The following is a 23,556-nucleotide window of genomic DNA, read 5'->3' as shown; positions in this document are numbered from 1 at the left end:
GCAGCGCTGGCTGTACACCTGGCCAGGTTGGGGTGTAGCGATTGCAGCGCTGGTGATCCAGCGCTGCTCATCAAGTGTGGACACACACCAGCGCTTTTATTGGCCTCCAGGGAATAAGGAGATATCCCAGAAAGCTTTTAACTAAATTACTCTCTTTGTTTTGTTATGCAGCCTCTCTTTGTTTTGTTGTGAACTCCGATCGGAGCTCCGTTGAACTGCTTATCTAAAAAACAAACACTGATCACAGCAAACAGGAGCTATCTGTACCTGGCTGCCAAGGATCAAATGAGAGGCAGGGAGTGAATGTTTGCTTGACAGAGAAACAGCGTTGGAGGCAGGCTGTTTGCAATTAAGGCTATGGCTACATTAGTGCTTCAAAGCGCTGCCGCGGCAGCGCTTTGAAGCGCTAAGTGTAGTCAAAGCCCCAGCGCTGGGAGAAAACTCTCCCAGCGCTGTCCGTACTCCAGCTCCCTGTGGGGAATAACGGACAGCGCTGGGAGCCGCGCTCCCAGCGCTGGGGCTTTGACTACACTGGCGCTTTGTAGCGCCGCAATTTGCAGCGCTGCAGAGGGTGTTTTTTCACACCCTGCTGCAGCGCTGCAAATTTGCAAGTGTAGCCATAGCCTAAGACCAAGGGTTCCCGAACATTTTGTGATTTTTCAATCCAGGAAGCTAAAGTGTTGGCTCAAAAAACCCACTCTCTCTCTCTTCCCCGCTCCCTGTCACAGTACACCACCCTCCACCCCCCTCTTTTGAAAAGCACGTTGCTGCCCCTTGAACGCTGGGATGGCTGCCCATAATACAGCACTCCCAACAGCGCTGCAAATGCTGCAAATGTGGCCACACACCAGCGCTGGTAGCTGTGAGTGTGGCCACACACCAGCACTGCTCCTACACAGCTGGATGACCAGCGCTGCAAACCGTAAGTGTAGCCAAACCCTTACTCTGCGTACACACAGTGCCAAGCACAATGGCACTGTGAGCTCAGATACCATATACAAATGATAATAGACTACTTATGTCAGTTTAGCACATTTCATCCACATAGAATGCAGTGAAAATAGTGGGACAGGACGAACTGGAGGCAGGAATTTCTGGTGACATTTAAAAATGATGTGTGTGCTGTGGATCTTCCTTTTTTAAAGTGGCTGATTAGTGACCCCTAAACTCTAAAAGCAGATGTAGCCTATGGTGTGTGCAGAGCTGTGTTTCAAAGGTCCTTTGGTCTCCAATGAAGGTAACACAAAAGCGGAAGAAATACAGTGGAAGAAAGACTTCAGCAGAATCTCCATGCTGTGTAGAACCAAGCATTTGGACATGCTGTCCGGCCAGCAGCATAGTTGAGGTGCCAGGAGCAGTGGGAGTGAGTCATGGGTTGTGAATCACTCTTGGTATCTTGCATTGGCCTCCGTGGAATCTGTAAGGGAAGAATTAACATCCATCTCCCCTGACAACTGCGCCTTGCTTTTTAATTGTTCACTTTCTTTCTTGAGGGCTGCACCCTGAACTCCCCTGGATGTCCTGGGGAGCGGTGCATGCAGTCGCAGAGCAGCGTCTGGGGCTCTTAGAACACAAGCACAAACTAAGTGCCACCTCTGAGCAGGAGGTGCTTTAGATCAGGGGTCTCAAACATGCGGCCTGTGGGCCACATGTGGCCTGCCATGCTCTCCTGCCCCCCCCCCTCCCTGGAGTTATTTTCTGTGGCCTGCCAAGCTCCCCTCCAGCATGCTGGGTCCTTGCTCCTCCGCCTGACTCCCAGTGCTTTCCCACCACCAAACAGCTCTTTGGCAGTGCTTAGGACTTTCCGAGGTGGGGGGCGGGGGGGGGGGAAGCAGGGACACAGCGTGCTCAGGGGAGGAGGTGGAGAAGAGGCAGGGCTGGGGCAGGGACTTTGGGGAAGGGGTTGGAATGTGGGCGGGAAAGGGGTGGGAAGAGGTGGGGCAGGGACCGGGCCTGTCCACATGTGGCCCTTGTGGTGATTTGAGTTTGAGATCCCTGCTTTAGATAGAACTGATCACCTAGTGGGTTGAGGTGCCACAAACACTCTGAGCAGTGTTGTCTTTATAAAAAAAACCCCAAGACCCTGTTTGGATTCCCACTCTCTTCTCCCTGTTTGGTTCTCTGTCTTTTAATTAAATAACTGCATAACTACAGGAAAACATTTGGCTTTGTGTTTGCAGATTCCTCTGCAGTGGCAGTAAATCAAGCACTGGAGTGGGAAGGGATGAACTCCAAGGTGTATTGAAATGCAGCCCAATAAGAGGCAGAGCTGCCCTCTAGACTTAAGCTGTATTTTGGGGTCTGTAGCCCCACTGACACCAGTTACCTTGTAATCCCAGGAAGCCCACACAGTGGTTTGCAAGGGAGTTTAGGAACTTCTCCTCCTTAAGTGGGGCACATCACTTTGAGTCCTCTCCCACCCTTGGCCTTGTCTATGCCGGGGATTTGCCAACCACTGAGCCAGCTGCACCAGTGCAAACCACCAGCTTCCCATGTCTACTGTAGCTGCTCTGATGCTGAAATAAGGACAAATCCACACCGTAGACAAGGTCTTTCTCTGTGTTTGGGGAGGAGAAACCATTAGGCTGCTTTCCCTTGAGCCTGTGGCTGCTGTGTGAGCCAGGAGGTTGGGTTATCAGTATTGTAGGAAACCTGCTGCTGTAGTGGCTGGAGAAGGGTGCGGTGCTCCCTGGGCCTGGCCCTCAGATGCAAGCTGTGGGATGTGTAGCAAACGCTGCCCCTCTTCACCATCCACTCCCGAGGGATTGTCCGCACCGGGAGTTACGCTAGTGTAACTCTATCAGTGTAACTATACTGGTATAATTATTCCTGTATAACGGGTGAAACTGTCCCATATAGATAAGCCCTGAGAGTGTTAAATATCTGTTGTCAAGGGGAGGGGAGCCAGCACACAGCCCATGGCCATTAATATCGCAGCAAGGTTGTATTTCATCCCCTACCCTGCTTGGGCCAGCCTGTACTTGTGTTCCTTGTATCTCCCTGTTCAGATTCTTTCCTTCTCTGTGTCTGTGCTGAGATAATTAGAGTCCAGGTTGATTGTTGGGGCCTTCCAGACAGATGGTGTTTTGTAACTTGTGTGAGGCTGATGTGAGGAGTTGGTTCAGTTGCACTAGTATGGCCCTGATCCTGCTGCCATTGCAATCAGTAGCAACACACCCATCCACTCATTTCAGAAGGAATAGGATTAGATCCTATGTGAGGTTGTCATGGCTACTTCCAGCATGAAGTTTAGATTTAAATCTACCTTTGCAGAAGTGACTAGTGGCTTTGGGTTGGTATTTGTTTTTTTTGTTTGTTTGTTTATGAGGCCATGGCTACACTTGCAAATTTGCAGCGCTGCAGCAGGGTGTGAAAACACACCCTCTCCAGCGCTGCAAATTGCGGCACTGCAAAGCGCCAGTGTGATCAAAGCCCCAGCGCTGGGAGCGCGGCTCCCAGCGCTGTACGTTATTCCCCACAGGGAGGTGGAGTACGGACAGCGCTGGGAGAGCTCTCTCCCAGCGCTGGCGCTTTGACTACACTTAGCGCTTCAAAGCGCTGCCGCAGCAGCGCTTTGAAGTGCAAGTGTAGCCATAGCCTGAGCCTCATTTTTCAGTTGCTCAATTTGAGAGGTTTTAAAAGGGCCTGACTTTCAGAAAGTGCTGAGCTCCTGCCCTCTTTAAGAAATAGGCCCCTTCAGATTATCACCATGTTGGGCACCCAAAAATGGAGGCGCCTAAAAATCACTGGTCACGTCTGGACACTTTGGCTGTAGCTTTCCTGAAAATTCTCACTATTTTTGTCAAAAACGGAGGACTGGAAAGATCCCATTCTTAATGCTGAGATCTTAAAGGCCGAATTTAAACACTGCAGCTCTGGTTGTTCCCCCAGCCCCACTAATGCCATGGGGACATGCTGGGAAGTGGACAGTGAGCCTGTTACCTTGGACAGTTGTCACATTGGCAGAGTTCCCTTTGAACTCTGCTAGTATTTAATGAGCTTAAAGAATCAGGCAGAGCCATCTGCAAGAGCAGAACCATTGGAGAATCCACCACATGCCTGGTAGTTTGTTCCATGTCTTCATGCCTTCAGAAAGGCATCCAGTCTTGACTTGGAAGACTATGCTTTAGTTAAATCAGTTATTGGGCTCAATAGAAGGTTACTAGGTGAGATCATCTGGCCTGCGTTATGCAAGAGATCAGAGTAGATCAGTGGTTTTCAACCCGTGGACCCATGGGGGTCCACAGACTGTCTAAGATTTCCAAAGGGATCTGCACCTCCATTTGAATTTTTTTTTTTTTTAGGGGTCTGCAAATGAAAAAAGGTTGAAAACCACTGGACTAGATGATCTAATGGTCCCTTCTGGCCTTAAACTGTATGGGGAGAAAATAGAGGGAGTGAACCCAAAACTGCTTTTATACTTCATCTGTGATGAGGCTACCTCCTTCCTTATGGGGTAACCAGAGAGATGGAAGGATGGAGCATGTCGGCTAGCTGCAGAAATCCAGTCCAGGATTTCCCAGCCGTAATCAGAGTGCTGACTAACAGACTGCATTGAAATGCAGTGGATCTCTTCTCTCAGCTACAGATCAGTGGTGTGTTAATTCTCAATAAGGACAGTGATTCGCTGAGATGGATTCAGAGTCTACTTTGCACCAAAGTATACTTCTAAAACTGCATCCGCTCTGCGAGGCGTGGCACCGCCTTAACTGTACCGGTATAGTTAAAGCAGCACAAAGCTGTGTGTCGACAGTTTCTTGGTGACGGAGCATTCACTGGCTCCTGTAGGGACAGTGGAATATGAATGGGGGCAGAGAGGGAGTATGGCATCTTTCAGAGGAACTTGAGTTACAGCTTGTTTGAGCGTGCTGTTCCCCCACCCCTCCTAATATTGGTACTCAGCCAGCCTGTAATTGCCTTTAAACAGCCCATGCCTTCTCCTTGTTTATTCACATGCTGATGTTTGCAGGCTGCTCTACAAACAGCTGAGTAAATGGTTTTGTGGAGCCATTAAAGTTTGCTGCAAAAGAGAGGGGGAGGGAGGGATGGAAGGGACTCTTATTTCTAGCAATGGGGTGTTAATTTTGGTTCTAAGGAGGATTATTTTAGAGGCAGCTCATTACTGAGTTTGCCGTACATAACAGGTTGCTGTTGCTACAGCAGCAGAGAGAGAGGCTCCTACTGCTTCAGGAAATGAACTATCATTTAATTTGCCTTTGAACAGGCTCAGTATTTGATCTGTCTTTTTAGTAAATGATCTCAACTGTGGAAAAGAGGGAGAGAGCTACTCAAAGCCTTAATAATAGCCAGAGATACTCAGGCTTCAGAAAACTGAGCCCTCAGAGAAATGGAAACCAGAGAAATATAGAAATGATAGACGGAGAAGACCACCTAGCCCATGAAGGTTCTAGCTACGCTATCGTTTTTAGAAGAGCTTGTCACCAGTTAGGGACATAGTTGATTCTAAACATGTCCGGGCTCCCATGCCACGTGGCTAAATACTGAAATAGTAACCATGTGCCATCCTTGTCGGTAGCTGTGGCTGTCAATGGCTGTCATCCTGTAATCCCAATCATGGCACTGTTAACTCTATAAAGGTGATTGTGACGGGTTCGGTCACAGAGACTCCCTTGGGACTGTCACCTGATGTGCTGATACTACCTCTGAGCCCATTTTCCCTGCCAGCTTGGGACTTCAGAACCTTCTCTTGGTGAGCCAGATACGCTAATGTGCAACACAGACCCAGGGTCTGAACCACACCCCCCAAAGCTGCAGACTTAACTGAAAACAGCTTAGCAAGTACTCCTGTCTCCAGCACCCAGACACACCCAGTTCCCAATGGGATCCAAACCCCAAATAAATCCGTTTTACTCTCTATAAAGCTTATACAGGGTAAACTCATAAATTGTCCGCCCTCTATAACACCAATAGAGAGAGATGCACAGCTGTTTGCTCCCCCAGGTATTAATCACTTACTTTGGGTCAATTAATAAACAAAGTGAGTTTATTAAGTATAAAAAGTAGGATTTAAGTGGTTTCAAGTAATTTACCAAACAAAACATGCAAGTCTAAACCTAATACATTAAGAAACTGATTACAGATGAAATCTCACCCTCAGAGATGTTCCAATAAGTTTCTTTCACAGACTGGACTTCTTCCTAGTCTGGGCTGAATCCTTTCCCCGGTACAATCCTTGTTAGTTCCAGCTCGGGTGGTAACTAGGGGATTTCTTCATGACTGGCAGCCCCCTTTGTTCTGTTACACCTCCTTTTATATCTTTGGCACAAGGCGGGAATCCTCTGTCTCTCTCTGGGTTCCCACCCCCTCCTAAATGGAAAAGCACCAGATTAAAGATGGATTCCAGTTCAAGTGACATGATCATATGTCACTGTAAGACCCCAGCCTTTATTCTTCCAGCGCTGGTCTGCATTTACCCACAAAGTTTTGCAAGTAAACAGCCATTCACAACCAACTGTCCTGGTTAATGGGAGCCATCAAGATTCCAAGCCACCATTAATGGCCCACACTTTGCATAATTACAATAGGACTTCAGAGTAATACTTCATATTTCTAGTTTTAGATACAAGAATGATACATTCATACAAATAGGATGACCACGCTCAGTAGATTATAAGCTTTGTAATGATATCTTACAGAGACCTTTTGCATAAAGCATATTCCAGTTAAATCATATTCACACTCATAAACATATTTTTATAAAGCATTATGGAGTGTAACATCACAGTGATCTCCAAATTATCTGTGTAACCAGGTTGCTGATCCTCCGTACCCCACTGCACTGACAGCAGGGAAAATCCCAGAGTGCATTGCCCTATGCGTGGGTGTTTTGCATGCAGAGTTTCCTGCTGATGTGCTATGAGCTAACGGCCCTGCTTTTTCCAGGGATGTATGCAGTGTTGTTGTAGCCAGGTTGGTCCAAAGATATTAGTGAGCAGTGGAACTGCAGGTTTTTGCTCAGAGCTGGAGCACAGCTCCAAAGCTCTGATCTTTATTTTATTTTTTATTTTTTTGACCATCTTCTGTTGGTGAGAGAGACAGGCTTTTGAGCCACACAGAGCTCTACAGGTCTGGGCTCTGTATGGCTTTAAAGCTTCTCTCTCTCACCAACAGAAGATGGTCCAATAAAATATATTCCCTCACCCACCTTTTCAAATGATGCACACTCAGTGGAGTTAATTGGCACCAGGACTGGATTACTTGGCACCAGGTGTCTGAAGTTATGAAATTTGACACCCTAGTATCATTTATCAAATCTCTTCTCCATTGCTTCATGAACACTGCCCCACTGTGCAGAACTGAATACTGGGGCTGGTAGCAAGTGGAGGGATCCATGCTATGGATTCAGAGGTGTGAGCCAAGATTTTCACGTCACACATTCTTGCTGCAAAGAGAGTGAAATAATAGTAAGGACTCTGCCATGGCAGAAGAAACTTAAAAGTAAACTCAGAATCAACAGGCTGGCTGCATTCTAAGCAGCTGTGTGCTCCCTACTGCGTTGCCTGTAATCACGTGTGCTCACATGGTCACTGTATAGGAGAAGTCTACATGAGGGAGCTTGACTTAATTAGCTCTCCCTTCCTTTAAAGAGGAAGGACCGTCTAGCGATTGAGGAATTAGCTTGTGACTCCAGGTTGAATTCCCTGCTTTCCCATTGTCCTGTGTAATATTGGACAAGTCACTTAGGCTTTGTCTATACTACCAAGCTTTGTCGACAAAGGTGATGTTGACACTCAGAAATTGGCATAATGAAAATTGGAATCACATGTTCACACTCACTCCCTCTGTCAGCAGAGCACATCCACAGTTGGGGCACTGTCATTGACAGTGTGAGCAATGCACCTTCTATCACTAGGTGTTGAGGGAAGGCGAAGCAGGTCGTGGTACATCTTGGGACTGGGCTCTATGTCCCGTGATGCATTGCTTTCTGTCCCAGCACTCCATGGACTTCCAGCTTTCTTTCATGGCATTTTTCAATGGCCCTTCTTTGCTATGCACCCCAGCATCTTGGTGAGAAGGAATGGATCTCGCAGTGCTCTCCTATGCTCTGTTAACTGTCATGAAGACATTGCAGATGGCAGTGCAGTTCATCGTGAAGTTCCTAACTAAAGAAGACTCCCAGGCGCCTGACATGCTGTGTGATATGGATAGGAGCAACTTTAGATTGCTTTTGGCATTCACAGAACAGCTGCATAGGGTAGACTGTCGCTTTTGGGCTTGGGAAACAAGCACTGAATGGTGGGATCGTATCGTCATGCAGGTGTGAGATGATGAGCAGTGGCTACAGAACTTTCAGATGCGGAAAGCCACCTTCCTGGAACTGTGTGCAGAGCTCGCCCCTGCATTGTGGCGCAAGGACAACAAAATGAGAGCCGGCCTATCAGTAGAGAAGCGTGTGGCAATTGCTGTGTGAAAGCTGGCGACTCTAGACTGCTACTGGTTGGTTGCGAACCAATTTGGAGTGGGGAAGTTGACCGCTGGTGCTGCGTTAATGCAAGTGTGCAGGGCAATAAATCACATCCTGTGACGAAGGACCTTGACTCTGGGAAATGTACATGAAATAGTGAATGGGTTTGCATAAATGGGTTTCCCTAACTGTGGAGGAGCGATAGATAGCGCACACATCCCAATTTTGCCACCAGACCACCTTGCGACTGAGTACATCAATAGGAAGGGGTACTTCTCCATGGTGTTACAGGCGTTTGTGGATCACCATGGGCATTTCACTGACATCAATGCAGTGTGGTCTGGGAAGGTTCATGACACATGCATCTTCAGGAACACCGACCTGTACAGAAAACTGCAAGTGGGGACTTTCTTTCCAAACCAGAAAGAAATGGGGAAATGTTGAAATGCCCATAGTGGGAAATGTTGAAATGCCCATAGTGATCCTGGGATACTTGGCGTACCCCTTACAGCCATGGCTCATGAAACCTTACACGGGACACCTGGACAGCAGTAAGGAGTGGTTCAGCAACAGGCTGAGTAGTACCGGATGACAGTTGAGTGTGCCTTTGGCAGATTAAAGGCATGCTGGTGATGCCTTTATGGCAGTTTAGACCGTAATGAGGACAATATTCCCATGGTCATAGCTGCCTGCTGTACGTTGCATACTTTCTGTGAAGCTAAGGCTGAAAGATTTGCTTAGGGGTGGAGTACTGAGGCAGACCTCTTGGCTGCTGATTTTAAGCAGCCAGATACCAGGGCTATCAGGGGAGCCCAGATGGGGCAATTTGAATCAGGGAGGCTTTGAGGCAACACTTTTAAAATGAGAACCGGTAATGTGTATATCTGTGAGTAGTGTAACATTGAAGCACCACATGTAGTTTTCCTAGGAAGCAAAGGTGATATTTGAGGCCTTACATTCCAATAAGTCAATGATTAAACTGCCTGTATGTGTATTGGTAGTGCCTGCTATCTCAATTTCTAGGAAACAAATAAAGACAAGTTACCATTTGAAAACTTTGCTTTTATTGCAAAAGAAACAGCGCACATGCGCACACACACACACACGCCTGCTGGGAAAGGAGGAACCAGGAAAGGGCAGATTTTCACAGCTGTGTCTAGGTGCAGCCATCATTGTGAAAGTTATCTGAGGGGGTGGAGTGAAGGGGAAACCGAGAAGTCCGGGGCAGTGGAAAGGAAAGTGTGGGTGGAGTCGGGGGGGAGGGGCATAGAAAAGAGTTCTGAATGTGCTGCAGGGAGGGGGAGCACCAATCTGCTGAGTCTGCAGCATTATTAAGGACTTTAGCATCTGTGTTTGCTCCTCCATTACTTTTAATCATCTGCTCAGTTGCGTCTTTAACAAACTCCTGATTCTCTTTTCTGTCCTGCCATTCAGTTTCCCAGCACTCCTTGTGTTCCCTTTTCTCTGCATTGGAGCAGAGCAGTTCCTCCCAGAACATGTCTTCTTTGCTCTGTCTTGGGTGCTTTTTTATCTGGTAGTGACGTTCGGCCGGGGTTCATGGGTTGTTCCTGAAGGCCGCATCTGCCGAAGCACAAGGGACAATGCAGAGAAGTGGGATTGTTAAATTCACACACAGCATTGAAATATTTCAGTTAAATACACCTTTTGCAACATAACAATCACTTTCTCACTGACCCTTGGCAAGCACACATCTCTGCGGGGTGGGGTGGGGTGGGAAATGGTGCTGCACATGGGGGGAAAAGCACACACACTGCAAGGGTCATGGTGCAGCTAACTAGGGAAAAAATTCTAAAATTCCCCACGCTTTTCCACAGGCGGGGGTCCTTCTAGTAGACATCTCACTGCTAAAGGTAAACAGGGAAACGAGGGCACATCTACTCCATGCTTGTGGCTTCCGCCGTGCTCCCTATGCTGTTCACCTGTGTGCCACTTTGGTCCCCACACAAGTGATTGCCAAATGGCGCGGAAAAGTGTTCTACAACGGGGAAGGAACAAAGCTGCTCTCCCATGGAACCTTCAGCAGAGGGTTGCCAATTACCTCCAGGGAACTTTCCTGGAGATCTCTCTGGAGGATTCCCGTGAGATCTCGGCATGCATCAACACCCCGTTCCGCTGTACCAATTAGCTGCACAGGGAAATGTCCAACTCACAGAAACACAGCCAGCCTCCCACATTTCCATACCCTGAACTCACCTCCACACCACACAAACCACAGCCACTTCCTGAGTATCGCCTCTCCTGCTTCTTGCTCACCAGAGAGCAACTGCTCAGACTAGCTAGACACCTCTGGAGTGGAGAACAGTTCCTGGCTGCCTGCCCCACTGGGTGACCCTGCTGGGAGCTCCATATTGTCGTCTAACTCCACCTCTTCATCAATAACTTCATCCTCCAGGTTAGGTCCTCTTTCCACCGCCGCCAGGCCTACTGAAGTATCCATGGGGCTCTTGGTGGTGAAGGTGGGGGTCACCACTGAGGATAGCGTCCAGCTCCTTACAGAACTGGCAGTTCTTAGGTGAAGCACCGAAGCAACGGTTTGCCTCCTTTACCTTATGGTACGCCTGCCTCAGCTCCTTTATCTTCACTCTGCACTGCAGCATGTCCCAATCATAGCCCTTTTCACACAAGCCTCGAGAAATGTGCTCCTAGGTATTCCAATTCCTACGGCTCAAGCACAGCTGTGACTGCACAGCCTCTGTCCATATACTGATCAGATCATCCAATAGCTGCACAGTGGTCCAAGCAGGAGAGCATTTGCTGCGATAACTTGCTATGGTCACCTGGGAAGATGCGATGAGACCTCTCGGAATTTCAAAAATTCCTGGGGCTTCTAATGGGGAGGGGTAGATGGTTGTTTACATGGCTGCAGGGCAGTGGAGTTCAAACTGCTGACCATGATGGACATTGTGGGACACCCAGTTGAATCTGAACTAATTTAGTGACAGCATGGACTCGGAAGCTGAAAGGATTCAACTAGTCCTACCACAGTGCACTGGGGACCTTGGAGAATCGCCCAGATGCACCAACTGTGGGAATTGAGTGGGAATGATTAGGGAATTGATCAGGACATTAGTCTGTATGAAGAGGGGCGTAACTTACATGGATTTAGCATGGTGAATGCAGATGCACTACCGTATATTCCGGCGTATAAGACTACTTTCTATACTAAAAAACAACCCCCTAAAATCGGGGGTCGTCTTATACGCCGGGTATAACAGTGGGCAGCCCAGAGCCCTCTGATTCCCAGCCGCGGCTGGGATTTAAAAGGCTCTGGGCTCCCCGCTGCGGCGGGGAGCCCAGAGCCCTCTGACTCCCGGCCGCGGCTGGGATTTAAAAGGCTCTGGGCTCCCCCCCTCGGAAGGGGGGGGTCGTCTTATACGGCGAGTATAGGCCAAATCCTATGTTTTTATCTGTAAAATTAGGGGGTCGTCTTATACGCCCAGTCGCCTTATACGCTGGAAAATACGGTAAATAGCTTGTGATTAAACTGGCATAATGCACTGGATTCGGTTCTCTAGTGTAGGCGAGAGCCCTGCTTTTTACATAAGGGCTTTGAGTAGAGTTGGATAGCATGGCGTTAAAAACACCAGAGGCTGGCCTACCCGAGCGCTCCCTGTCCAGGCTACCACTGCCACCATGGCCGAGCTACACCAGTAGTAACAATGGGGAACTTTAGAGGGAAAAGGTAGTGTAGTCACAGCAGGTTTGTTTTGTCTGTTAGCTGAGACTGACCTAACTCATCCGCTGTTCCTCAGATCGCAAGGAGCTCTTTGCAAACACACAGTCGACCCTGAGCCTCTGGCACTTCTAGTGAAGAGTGAAAATCCTTTTATTATCCCTCTTTTCAGCTCAGTGGCTGGTGAAGTGGTTCCTGTGTATAAAGTGCTCTGGGATCCTTCGGGATGAAAGGAGCTTTATTTCAGACACAATGATGAGGTTTGCACAGAAGAGCTTTCATTAATCCACGCATAGAGTGCCCATCTCCAAACCTGCTCTGTCTGCAGCCCTGTATTTTGCACGGTGTACCACCTTCAGCTGTTTTGTAATCTGTTTTGAGGGACCTGTTGCTTTCCAGAGGATCAGGTTCTGGGGGCTGTGGCCTGTAGCCTCCTGGCCTAGGGTTGCCAATCCTCCAGGATTGCCCTGGAGTCTTCACAAATTAAAGATGAATCTTTAACTAAATCTTTAACTAAAGGTTATGTCATGGGATGAAATATCCAGGAATACGTCCTGCCACGGCAGCCCCCGAGCTGGGGCTGGGAAGGAGGGGAGTCTCTCCCTGGCAGCTGCAGCCAGGGAAAGTCACCTCTTTCTCTGGCCGCCGCAGCCCTGCATGTCCCAAATTCCCCTCATTCCCTCTCCTTACCCCACTGCCCCCACTCACCTCCCCTCTATTCTCACCAAGGCCACCACCTCACCTTACATGTGCATCTTCTCAGGGTCCAGGAACCTAATTAGTGGAGCCACACCTGTGTGGCTCCACTAATTAGGTGGGTGGCCCTTCATTCTGTCATGTGCGGCCGCGCAGGTGCGCACCTTAGAGGGAACTATCCGCGGACCAGCTGAATGGAGCTCGTGGACCAGTGGTGGTCCATGGACCACAGTTTGAGAACCTCTGCACTAGATCATACTTCCATTTAAAAAAAAACAAAGGGGAATCAGGTGGGAGGGGTGGGGAGGAATTCAGTCCATGTCCATTCCATATGTCTGCCCCTTGAGTAGCTTCCTTGTCTCATATAGTTTAAGGATTTGATCACACTCATGCTTTTCACCAGCCCTAGAGGCATTGGTGGCTTGACTTTCAAGCGTGTTCTAACTGGTTGAAATGAAAAATGCATTTTTGCATCCTGGAGACGATTGTCCTCTTGCGAGGAAAGGGCACGGGGGCAGCCTCATACTGAGCTTCAACAAAGGGTAGAACACAGCTGAAGTTCCTGAAGATATCAGGCCCAGCATGTCATGAGGGGGCAGGACTGGACATTTGGCTCATGAGTTGCTGCACTGTCTGAGCCTCAGTTAAGAGTCCATGAGCTATTAGAGCTAGTGAGCGCAGACAGCCGGGGGGAAGATCTGGTGGAGACCTGTATATACATGTAATGACTCTGAATCTAGCTGAGCTAGACTGAAAGGCTGGTCCTAGCAAATCAGAGCCCTTGTCTGGAGTGCTGTGCATTGAGGTCGGCAGCTTTACATCAGGGAGGAGGAGAAAGCTGGCAGTGGTGCTATGTCACTCAGTGTCAGTCTGCTGGTGTAGAGAGCGTCTGGAGAAGAGTTTGGCAACCTTTCATTGTTATTTTTTTAATTTTATTTTTTAACATTGGTAATGTTGCTCATTTGTTTTTAAATGGCTCTCCTAGGAACACAGACAGAAGAGTTAGGAAGGTCCCTCCTAGCTCACCCAGCCCAGTCCCTGACAATGCAGGATTATTTTCTAGCTTCGTTTATATTCCAGTACTTTTTCCAGGTGACTTGCGAGTGTCTCAAATGTTGGGGCTGCTCCCACTTCTCTTGGGAGACTGTTCCATGATCTAAGACTTTGTCTATTACCGATTACTTTGGTAGAACTCATGTTGCTCTTCACACCCCCTGAGCAACACAAGTTATACCAACCTAAGCACTGGTGTGGATAGTGCCAGGTTGGTGGGAAAGCTTCTCCCGCCGACATAGCTACCACCTCTTGCAGAGGCAGCAGTTACTAAGCCGACGGGTCTCCCATCAGCTTAGGTTGCCCTGCTGTAGCGCTTATGGTAGACACAGCTGGGCTGCTGTACATGCTGTAATGTAGATGTGGTCTAATAGACACTTCGCTGCCAGGAACTTAACTCTGCCCTTCCAGGGTTTGGGTTTTTTTTGTTTTTTTTTTGCGGGGAGTGGGAGGAAGAAGAAGGGATGTTGGAAGTACATGAGATTTCTATCCCTTGTATTTCCTGCGGACCAGTTTATCCCTTGTACTTCCTGTGGGTCCTATTCAAACTCCTAATAACTTCAAGGGGCAACTGCCTGAGTAAAAACTGGGTGAGAACCTGGGGTTTTGGCCTTTTGGTCATACTTAACCCTTTTCTTCCAGGTGTGTAGCAAACACCAATCCTTATAACATCCGAGCAAGGCAGGTTAGTCAGTATTAGTGAAAACCAAGAGGTGAAGTGACTTGCTACAAAGTGAGTTAATGTCACAGCTGGGAGTAGAATGCTGGGGGTCCTGATCCTGTGCTCAAACTGCTGGCTCACACCACCTTTTCAGGGGATAAATCAGTGTCAAAGCCCCATCCTCACCCCCAGCAGCATTGCCAGCAGGGGCAGAGATTTCAGGAGAGAGTGAAAAACTCCTGTGTGTGGAATCCTCAGTGTTTCTGCGTTGCCCAGCATTTTGAGAAAAATCTGACTCGCTTGTCTCCTGTTGTTCTGAAGCTAGGAGAGTGACTTTAAAGACAACAGAAGTAAAAGGTGTTCTATTCTGGGGTGGGGAAGGAAAGCAGTGGGAGTAGAGACAAGTCAGCTCAGCCGTTAACACTATACTTCTGCTCTCCTTTAACTCCCTGAACCCCAGGCAGTATTTTTGTTTGAGGGGGATTTGTGCCAACTGCTTACAAGTAGGAATTCCAGTTCCCCAACTGTATCTCCATAAGCAGCTAAAGGGCAAAGCAGGGCATGGGGTGGGGTGGAGTGGGGGGGGAAGAAACTCTCACTGGGAGGATACATTAATATTAGCTTTTGAGAGAGGGAGACTGATGGTGGGAGGATGGGGATTTTTTTATTCTGATTTGTACGGCGTCTAGCATGGTGAGGTCCTGGTCTGAAATATAAATAAGTGGCTTTAGGTGAATTCCTGCCTCCTGCTCGCCTTTCATGGCCTGCGGTTTATGACTCAGGATTCCCAAGCCTTGCCAAACGCAGCTTATCGAGAGCCTCGGGGCTGCACCTGATTTGGGCTGTAATTAACTGTAGCCATTCTTAGTCTTTCTGTAAAGATGCAGCCCATGGAGACTTCAAGTCAACCCATGCAGTGCTCTTTCTGGAGAACAGGCAAGTTGTTAAACTCCTCCTCATTTTCTCCCCTTCCAAAGAAAAAAAAGAGAGAGAGAGAGAAAAGTTGGAGCTGGCTGCCCATTTGACTTCACAGCGAAAGTCCCTGTAGGGTTTCATAGTGAAGACTCCAGGAGAGGTCTACAGAAATGTAATAGCGTTGTATAGAAATTTATTCTCAAAAGCCTGTAATATTTAATGGAGAATGAGATCCTTTCTGGAGGGCCGGTCAGTTCACAACTGGGGGAAGAGGCCTTAGGCAGGGTGGGGAGGCAGTGGCTGGTAAATCACAGTGGTGAGCTATGTCCAGGCAGTACAGCTTGGTCTTATGTCAGGATTGAGAGCAGGGGCGGCTCTAGGATTTGCGCCGCCCCAAGCAGGGCGGTGCGCTGCGAGGGGCGCTCTGGCGGTCGCCGGTCCCGCGGCTCCGGTGGACCTCCTGCGGCACGCCGTCCCAAGCGCGCGCTGGGGTCTGGAGCCAGCCCTGATTGAGAGGCCTTTTCAGCTGAGAGAGACACTGTGCTGCTGAGCCTGATATAAAAACCTAGACAGGCAGGGGAAGTCCGACCAGAGCCAGAGCTGGATCAGCAGTTCTACTGGGCTGCCATTAGCCTGCTAACAAGATCACTCATTGATAACTAGCGCTTGGACAGAGACTTGCTTGGCACATAGGCCCCAATTCTTGGTCCCTCAACTCCTGTGCTTGGGACAGAGCTGGGGCTGAGAAAAGGTGACTTTAAACCATTGTTGTGCTCCGCATGTTTTGGAGCAGCCAGGGGCCCTTCCTGGCTCCAGGAGTCCGCCTCAGAACTGTTTTATCTGTGTTGCTTTCTGGAGCGCCTTATGAGCTCTGGCAATTGGTGAATAACTGTAGAGCTGTGTGCTCTGGCCATGTGCTCCATTCCCACTCCTGCTTGCCCACTTCCGCCCACTCCATACCCCTGGCCCAATCCTGATGTGCCCTCTATGCCAGGGGCTGGGAGCAGAGTCCTTATGCCAGCTCTACACTGGCTGGGGTGTCTTCCTGTGCAGGGCATATTCTCCATGGGCTTTCTCAGGGAGCCATTTCCACCCCCTTTTAGGCTCCTTTGTGTTGCCAGAGTGCACCTGTGCTGTGGTTTAGGCAGCCTTGGCCAAAACAATAGCTAGGTTTACGTAATGTTACAGACATGTGAATATAAACCCAATGACTGGCTGCCCCTTTCTGGCAGCTTCCAGCAGTAGAGGCCTACCATCATATCTCCCAGAGCTGCAACAGGGGCCTCCCTCTTTTCCTTCTCCCAACACACACGTGTGTAGCATGCTTTGTGAGCAGACGCTCTGATGTTACAGAATGAAGGTCTGCTGGACAGACAAGCTATTAGCTTTTTAATATAGGGAAAGGGAATAATTTTTTGCTGAAGTTTGTCTTCCTTCTTTTTCAGTTGTTCTCTTTCCTGTATCCCATTGAAGACAAGAGCAGGAGAAAGAGGAAGACGTGTCTGTGGAAAACTAAAAGGTCTCATTTGTGCTCCAACTTTTACTCACCCTGAGAGGTCAGTGGTAGCCATGTTTGTTCCCCCTTGAACATCTGCTTTAGACAGATAATAGCATTTATGCATTGCAGAGCACTTCACAAGCAGCTGGCGGGAAGGCTGTATTTAATGGTTCAGAGCTGTTTTCTGTGCCATAAGACACCCAAGGGCAGAGGTGATAAGCAGCAGGATGCATTTTTAAAAATAAATCCTAGCTGGTAGATCAGGAAGTGGTAGTGAGATTTTCATTTGGCACAGAGAGGTTAAGGGCTGGATTTTCAGAAGTGCTGAACACCTGTAATTGCCCTTCAGCCTCTCGGAAAATTAGGCTTTAAGTGATTTATCCAAGCACAGCAAGTGGCTGGCAAAACCAGAATTAGAACTTAGTCTCACCTGAGGACTAGACACTCCTATCTTGTGCATTACGTATGTGGGTGAAGATGGGCTATGAAGTCCACTATGGACCTTTACAGTACAGCTGCACTGCATCTGTCCAGCACTTAGCTACTGTGGCCATCGGTGCCACCAAAAGGTTGAACAGCTACATACTCTTATTTTCTGTCTGACTTGTATAAACTGGGGAGACAATAAAGACACATCATTGGGCACACCCTGGACACTAATATCCTCCAGTTGCTATTTATTAAGTGTTGCCTTTTATGGCCTGGGAGTTACTTAATTTACTTAGGTTAAGAAACAATGCCTTAACTTCCCATCCATTAGACATAGCTTCAGGGCAGGTTATGCAGAAATGTCTTCAGAACTGGCTTGCTTGCTTTGCTGTCTAATTGACTCCTGTTACTGGGCAAGTAGAGGCAGATGCATGGAGCCACTTTGTGTGTGTGACTAAACAAGTGCCTATAACCTACTTGAATGTGGGTGCATGTGTTTTCATAGCCTTGGCCTGTGCACATACATAGATCAGCCAACAAAATCCAGTGGGCTGAGGTGGGACCCCATAACCAGACCGTGAGATGCAGATGCCTCAGCGTAGGGTAATGGATGCTACAGTACTATGTTTAGGGCTGGATTTTCAAGTGCCACAGTTGGGGTTATTTTCAAAAGTGCTCCGCTCCCACTGTGTTACTTACGGCCATATTGTTGGAGGAGCTCAGCACCCAGCATGCCGAGCTCTATTGAAAACCAGGCCCCAAAGGATCATGTTAATGCTCCACGGCTTTCCCAGCGGTGATGCACTTAAACATCATGGAAGGCATGGATGCTCACCGCTGCTCAGGATCAGCTTCTTAACTGCTTGGGCAAGAGGTTCAGTTCAGATCTATCTTTCCTTTATCTATTTCCCTGAAGATGGGTATTGCTCCCTACAGGGCAGCCTGGAATAGCCTCTTGCAGAGAGCTAGTCTACTCTGCGGGATACAAGGAAAATAAAATGCATGACACACAAAAGGGAGGGTCCAGAAACAACCACGTGTTTCCATGAATAGTTTCCGTGACTAGTCACTAAGCACGCAGGAGCAGCCTGTACTGGCTAGGAGGGATAGATCAAAGGAAAGACAGCAGTGATTGCTCTGTGATTCATTGGCTACCACCCTTCCATGAATCATTGTGCTGCATAAACCTGCAGCTGTTCTCTGCCTGTGCTTTGAAAATAAACAGAGCGGAGGACCTTTTGTGTGCTTTTACTGCTCCTCTTGTCAGAACAGTTGAGAGTAGTTCTGCGAGATCCTCTGAAAAGTCCTTAGCTGAGGCTTGATAAAAACGTACGTGTGTGTGTGTGTGTGACTGTGAGAGGGAAATTCCCAGGAGGCTTTGAGCAGTGGCAGAGGTTTTGGTGTAGAGAGTATGTAGTGACTCTGCCTCACCCAGGGTTGATTTAGAGCCTTAAGTTGAATGTCCACTTCCTCCCCGCCCCCTGCCCCCCCTCAAACACACAACAAGATTCTGGCAAGTCTGACATCTCCCACTTTAAATACATGGGACCCTTGGGAGGTGTCAATCAGCAGGGGATCTGCCCCAGGGCAGGGAGAGTGAAATACAAAAAGGCAACCCAGCAATAGTAACAGGCTGTACCTTTTGCGGTTTGGCAGTGAAGATGCCATCAAAGAGCCCCTATTTTTTTTTTTATTATTATTATTTTTTTGATGGAAAAGTGCGGTCATCTAGTTAGATTAGGTGAAGTGAAAATCTGATCCCATGGAGCTCAGGGGACGTGGGCACATTGTTCGAGATACACGGCAGATCCTCAGCAGGTGCCAATCAGCCAAGGGAGCTATACTGATTTACACCTACTGAGGACCTGGCTCACAGTGATAACTTGCCAGAATTCAATAATGACAAAAATCAAAGTCTCCTGTCCAGATCTCATTATTAATTATTGGTGTTAGAGTAACACCTAGAGGCCCCAGTGAAACTCAGGGCCCCATTGTGCTAGGCTTAGTATACACTCTTACACACAGAGTAAGAGTTTACAATCTCAATAGACAAGACAGGCAAACGCTGAGAGGGGAAACGGAGATATTGAGCATGACTTGCCCAAGGTGTCACAGCAAGACCGTGGCAAAACCAGGAATAGAACCATGGTCTCCTGATTCCCAGTCCAGTGCAATAGCTACTAAACCTCAACACCCCTCTTCAAATGATGCCCTCCACCAGGCAGCCCAGAACCATAAGCCACTGTGTTACTCCTCTGCCTTAGCCAGGGTGTGCTTTGTGGGGGATTAGACTGTCAGCTCCCTGCCACACCAGTCTGTCCTCTTCACCCGCAAGCTCCTTGAGACTCTGCCAGTCTTAACCTCGCTTTGCAGATAACAGTCAGTGCACCCCAGTAACTGAGTTCCTCAGAGACTTCTCTCTGTAATTTCCAGTCCCTCTCACTAGATACTCAGAAATTATTACGTTTGCTGCCCTGAAAGAGACGATGTACACACCAATCTGCTAGGTTAGCTAAGGAGTCTCTCTATATTTAATATAACAGCACTAAGATATCTTAGAGTAAAACTAAGAATAAGTTTATTAATAAAGAACAGAGATTTAATTGATACCAACCAAGCATAAAAGAGAGGAAAAAAGGGTTACAAAAATAACCTCTTTTCTAGAGCCTAAAATGTAATTCCTTAAAAGTTATACCTTTGCTTAAAATGGTTTGTCACTTACAACAAGTTATCAGCAGTTCCTGCTCTTCAGGCCAAGAAGATCCACCATTCACAGGCTCAGAGGTTGCTGTTCCCCTAGTGATGGATAACTAGAATGTCTTTTTGTTCCCTTTACATTTTCTGTTGTTCATTGTCTTTGTCTCAAGAGCCAGGAAGACTTCCTGGACATGCAGACTTTGCTCACTAAACTGTTTCCTCCTCCTGCACTTGATTGCTTTGTGTACCTTCTATGTAAATGTATTTTCATTGTTCTCTGACTGTAATCAAGCCAGTCAGTGAAATCCCCATTCCTTTGGCTAGGGCAGACTTGCTGTATACACTGCCTCCAAAACACATTTGAAAATTTTGTGTTTCTAGCACACCCAATTCTTTATATACAACCTCTACGTACATCACACACTGATTTTTGGGACCAGTGTGTTACCGGTTTATATGTGATACCTTACGCAGACACCTTTTAATATTATATCATCACAGGGTATTGGGGGGTAATGTGTCAGGCCTGAGACGATTTATGTTATAGTGGGGCCTTTGCCAGTGAGCATTGAGGGGCTCTTAGGGTCACACCCAGTCTCCTACTCAAGCTTATCTCTTCCAGTGATACCCAATCCTGGGGCATCGGATTGATTCTTGGGAAGGGAGGGGAAAGGCTTGCCTCCCCCGCCCCCTTTATTAGTTGCTGTACGTACGTTATAAGGATACACCGTAAAATGCTGTATGGGGTGAGGACACCCTGCTGCGCCTCTCAGGAATCTCTTGGGGCTTGGCTACACTTACAAATTTGCAGCGCTGCAGCAGGGTGTGAAAACACACCCTCTGCAGCGCTGCAAATTGCGGCGCTACAAAGCGCCAGTGTAGTCAAAGCCCCAGCGCTGGGAGCCACGCTCCCAGCGCTGTCTGTTATTCCCCACAGGGAGGTGGAGTACGGACAGCGCTGGGAGAGTTTTCTCCCAGCGCTGGCGCTTTGACTACACTTGCCGCTTCAAAGCGCTGCCGCGGCAGCGCTTTGAAGTTTAAGTGTAGCCATAGCCCTGCTCCCGATATGCGGCAAGCAGAAGAGCAATTCCCTGGTACCGTTTCCATTGAGTGTTCAGCATAGGCCTTGGCTTCAGAGGGAATTGAGAGAGAGACACCCCCCCGCCGCCCCCCCATGCACACATACCTTCCTGGAGGCACCTCACTGGGGGTAGGATGCTGATGAGGCCAAAGAAACAAAAGGCTCCTCCTCGCTACACGTTGTTGTCATAGCAGCGTGGATTTGGGGGGGGAGTGTAGGGGAAATGTAGTGCTGGTGGAAGTAAATCACTGGTAGCTTGATCCAAGAATAGCTGGGATAATTGCTCAGCAAGCTTTTCTTTCTCTCTCTCTCTCTCGCGCGCGCTATTTCATTCCCCTTACGCAGCTCGGTCAGTTCACCTCAGCTTTGATTCCTCTTCATCTCTTACTTTTACTATTTCTAGTTTCTCGTCCTCTCCTCCCCCCCCGGCTATTACACTTCAATCCCAAAGCCTGCTGCTGCTCCTCCTGTTTTTGGTTTGGATCTTCTCCTGGGGGAAAATAGCCACTTGTGTTGCCTCATCCAACTGTTGGGTGGATTCACGATGTGAATAAATATCTACTAGGGACTAAGATGTATTTCCATCACTGATTTTAATGTACACTTACATCCAGGTTGCTGTATGTGAAAGACCAATACACCAACCTACCGTGGTTGCTCTTTCTAACTAAAGCTGATGCAGTGTCAGGTGACTGCATTGCGTGGTTCTTTGTGGGGGAAAGAAAATGTTGTGGGGGGCATCTGTATCCTGGGATCCTATGAGGGAAGGAGTGGGCTCCAGAGTTGGGTGCTGGATGGCTCAGGGGATTAGCAATGGTCTATTGTAGACCTTTCACATCTAGGTTGCTAGTTCAAATCTTACACACCCTGGCATCAACTGTTAAAATTTCCTGGCTATTCAGTGAAATGCGTTTGTTGATCTCAGGAGGGTTCACATCTCCATGGCCCCCTTCCTGGCAGTCTTGGGGAATAGGCCAAGGACAGCATGGGCCCTAGAGACTGAATTACCTAGAGATTATCTAGGCAGGTGTAGGCTGAGGCACACGGATAGCACAGTGTGTGAAACTAGCCTTGCTGCTGCTGCTGTAAGTGTTCTGTGGCTAAACAAAGATTTTGGGACTTAAAATCTTTCACCTTCCAGGAATCTGAAATTCATAGGAACAGTGTTTAAAAGGAGGGAAAAAACCCTCTGATATTACAAGGCTATTCAGAGCGGATGATGGCACTACCATCCACTCCCCTGTGCTTTCGTTCAGCCATGTGGTAATTAATCTTCTCTAAGGGCATGTCTACACTGGCCGAGTTACAGCACTGGGAGTTACAGCGCCACTCAGAGAGCGCTGAAGGGAAACTGCTGTTGTGTGATCACACTGTCAGCTGCCTGTGAAATAGCGTGTTCACATTTGCGGCACTTGCAGCGGTATTCGGAGCGGTGCATTCTGGGCAGCTATCCCTCTTTCTCTTCTGCCGCTAAGAATTGTGGGAAGGTGGATGGGGGGTCACAGGGCATCCTGGGTCCTGTCCCAGTGCCCCCGATGCATTGCTTCGCATCCCAGCAAACTCTGTGCTTCCGTCTGCATTTGGCACCATCTTTCACCGGTGTCTGTATTGCGTGCCCTACCTCTTCGGGCTGCAGGAATGGATCCCAAACTGTTGACCAGTATGCTGCTTGCTCTAACCAACACATCATGAGTGGCAGTGAAGTTATTCTTTAAACTACAAAGGCAAGAGGAGTGCAACATTGATCTCATCACATGTAGTAGCTAGAACACAAGATTGTTTGTGGCATTCACGGAGGTGCTGACCATAGTGGAACGCCACTTTTGGGCTTGGGAAACAAGCACTCTGTGATGGGATCACATCATCATGCACATCTGGGATGACGAACAGTGGCTGCAGAACTTTCGGATGAGGGAAGCCACATTAATGGGACTGTGATGAGCTTGCCCCAGCCCTGCAGTGCAAGGACACGAGAATGAGAGCTGCCCTGTCACTGGAGAAGCGTGTGGTGATTACACTGTGGAAGCTGGCTACTCCAGACTGCTACTGATCGGTCGCTAATCAGTTCAGAGTGGAAAAGTCTATCGTTGGACTCATGTTGACAGAAGTCTGCAAGGCCTTTAATCGCATCCTGCTCTGAAAGACCGTGACTCTGGGCACCGTGCGTGACATTGTAGATGGTTTTGCACAAATGGGCTTCCCTAACTGTGGAGGGGCAATAGATGGCAGGCATATTCCAATTTTGGCACCAGGCCACCAAGTACATTAATCGGAATGGGTATTTCTCCATGGTTCTCCAGGTGCTTGTGGATCACCGTGGGCATTTCACAGACATTAATGCAGCCTGGTCTGGAAAGGTGCATGATCTTTCAGAACACTGGCCTGTTCAGGAAGCTGCAAGCAGGGA

The 23,556-nt window shown here is 48.3% G+C and overlaps 1 protein-coding gene across 3 annotated transcripts in view; it reads left to right on the top strand.

Moving 5' to 3' along the window:
- Window positions 1-23,556, top strand: part of CD151 (CD151 molecule (Raph blood group)) — a 73,591-nt gene that overhangs the window by 22,124 nt on the left and 27,911 nt on the right. For 2 of the 3 annotated variants that reach the window (XM_039534373.1, XM_039534372.1), the window contains exon 2: window positions 16,890-17,000. The exons of the other annotated variant lie outside the window; for it this stretch is intronic. The gene's annotated coding sequence lies outside the window, so the exon portion shown is untranslated. The remainder of the gene's footprint in view (window positions 1-16,889; window positions 17,001-23,556) is intronic. 3 annotated transcript variants of the gene reach the window in all.

The sequence above is a fragment of the Mauremys reevesii genome, linkage group 4, assembly GCF_016161935.1.
Source record: "Mauremys reevesii isolate NIE-2019 linkage group 4, ASM1616193v1, whole genome shotgun sequence".
NCBI lineage: Eukaryota > Metazoa > Chordata > Testudines > Geoemydidae > Mauremys > Mauremys reevesii.
This window is presented reverse-complemented; position numbering and strand designations above follow the sequence as displayed.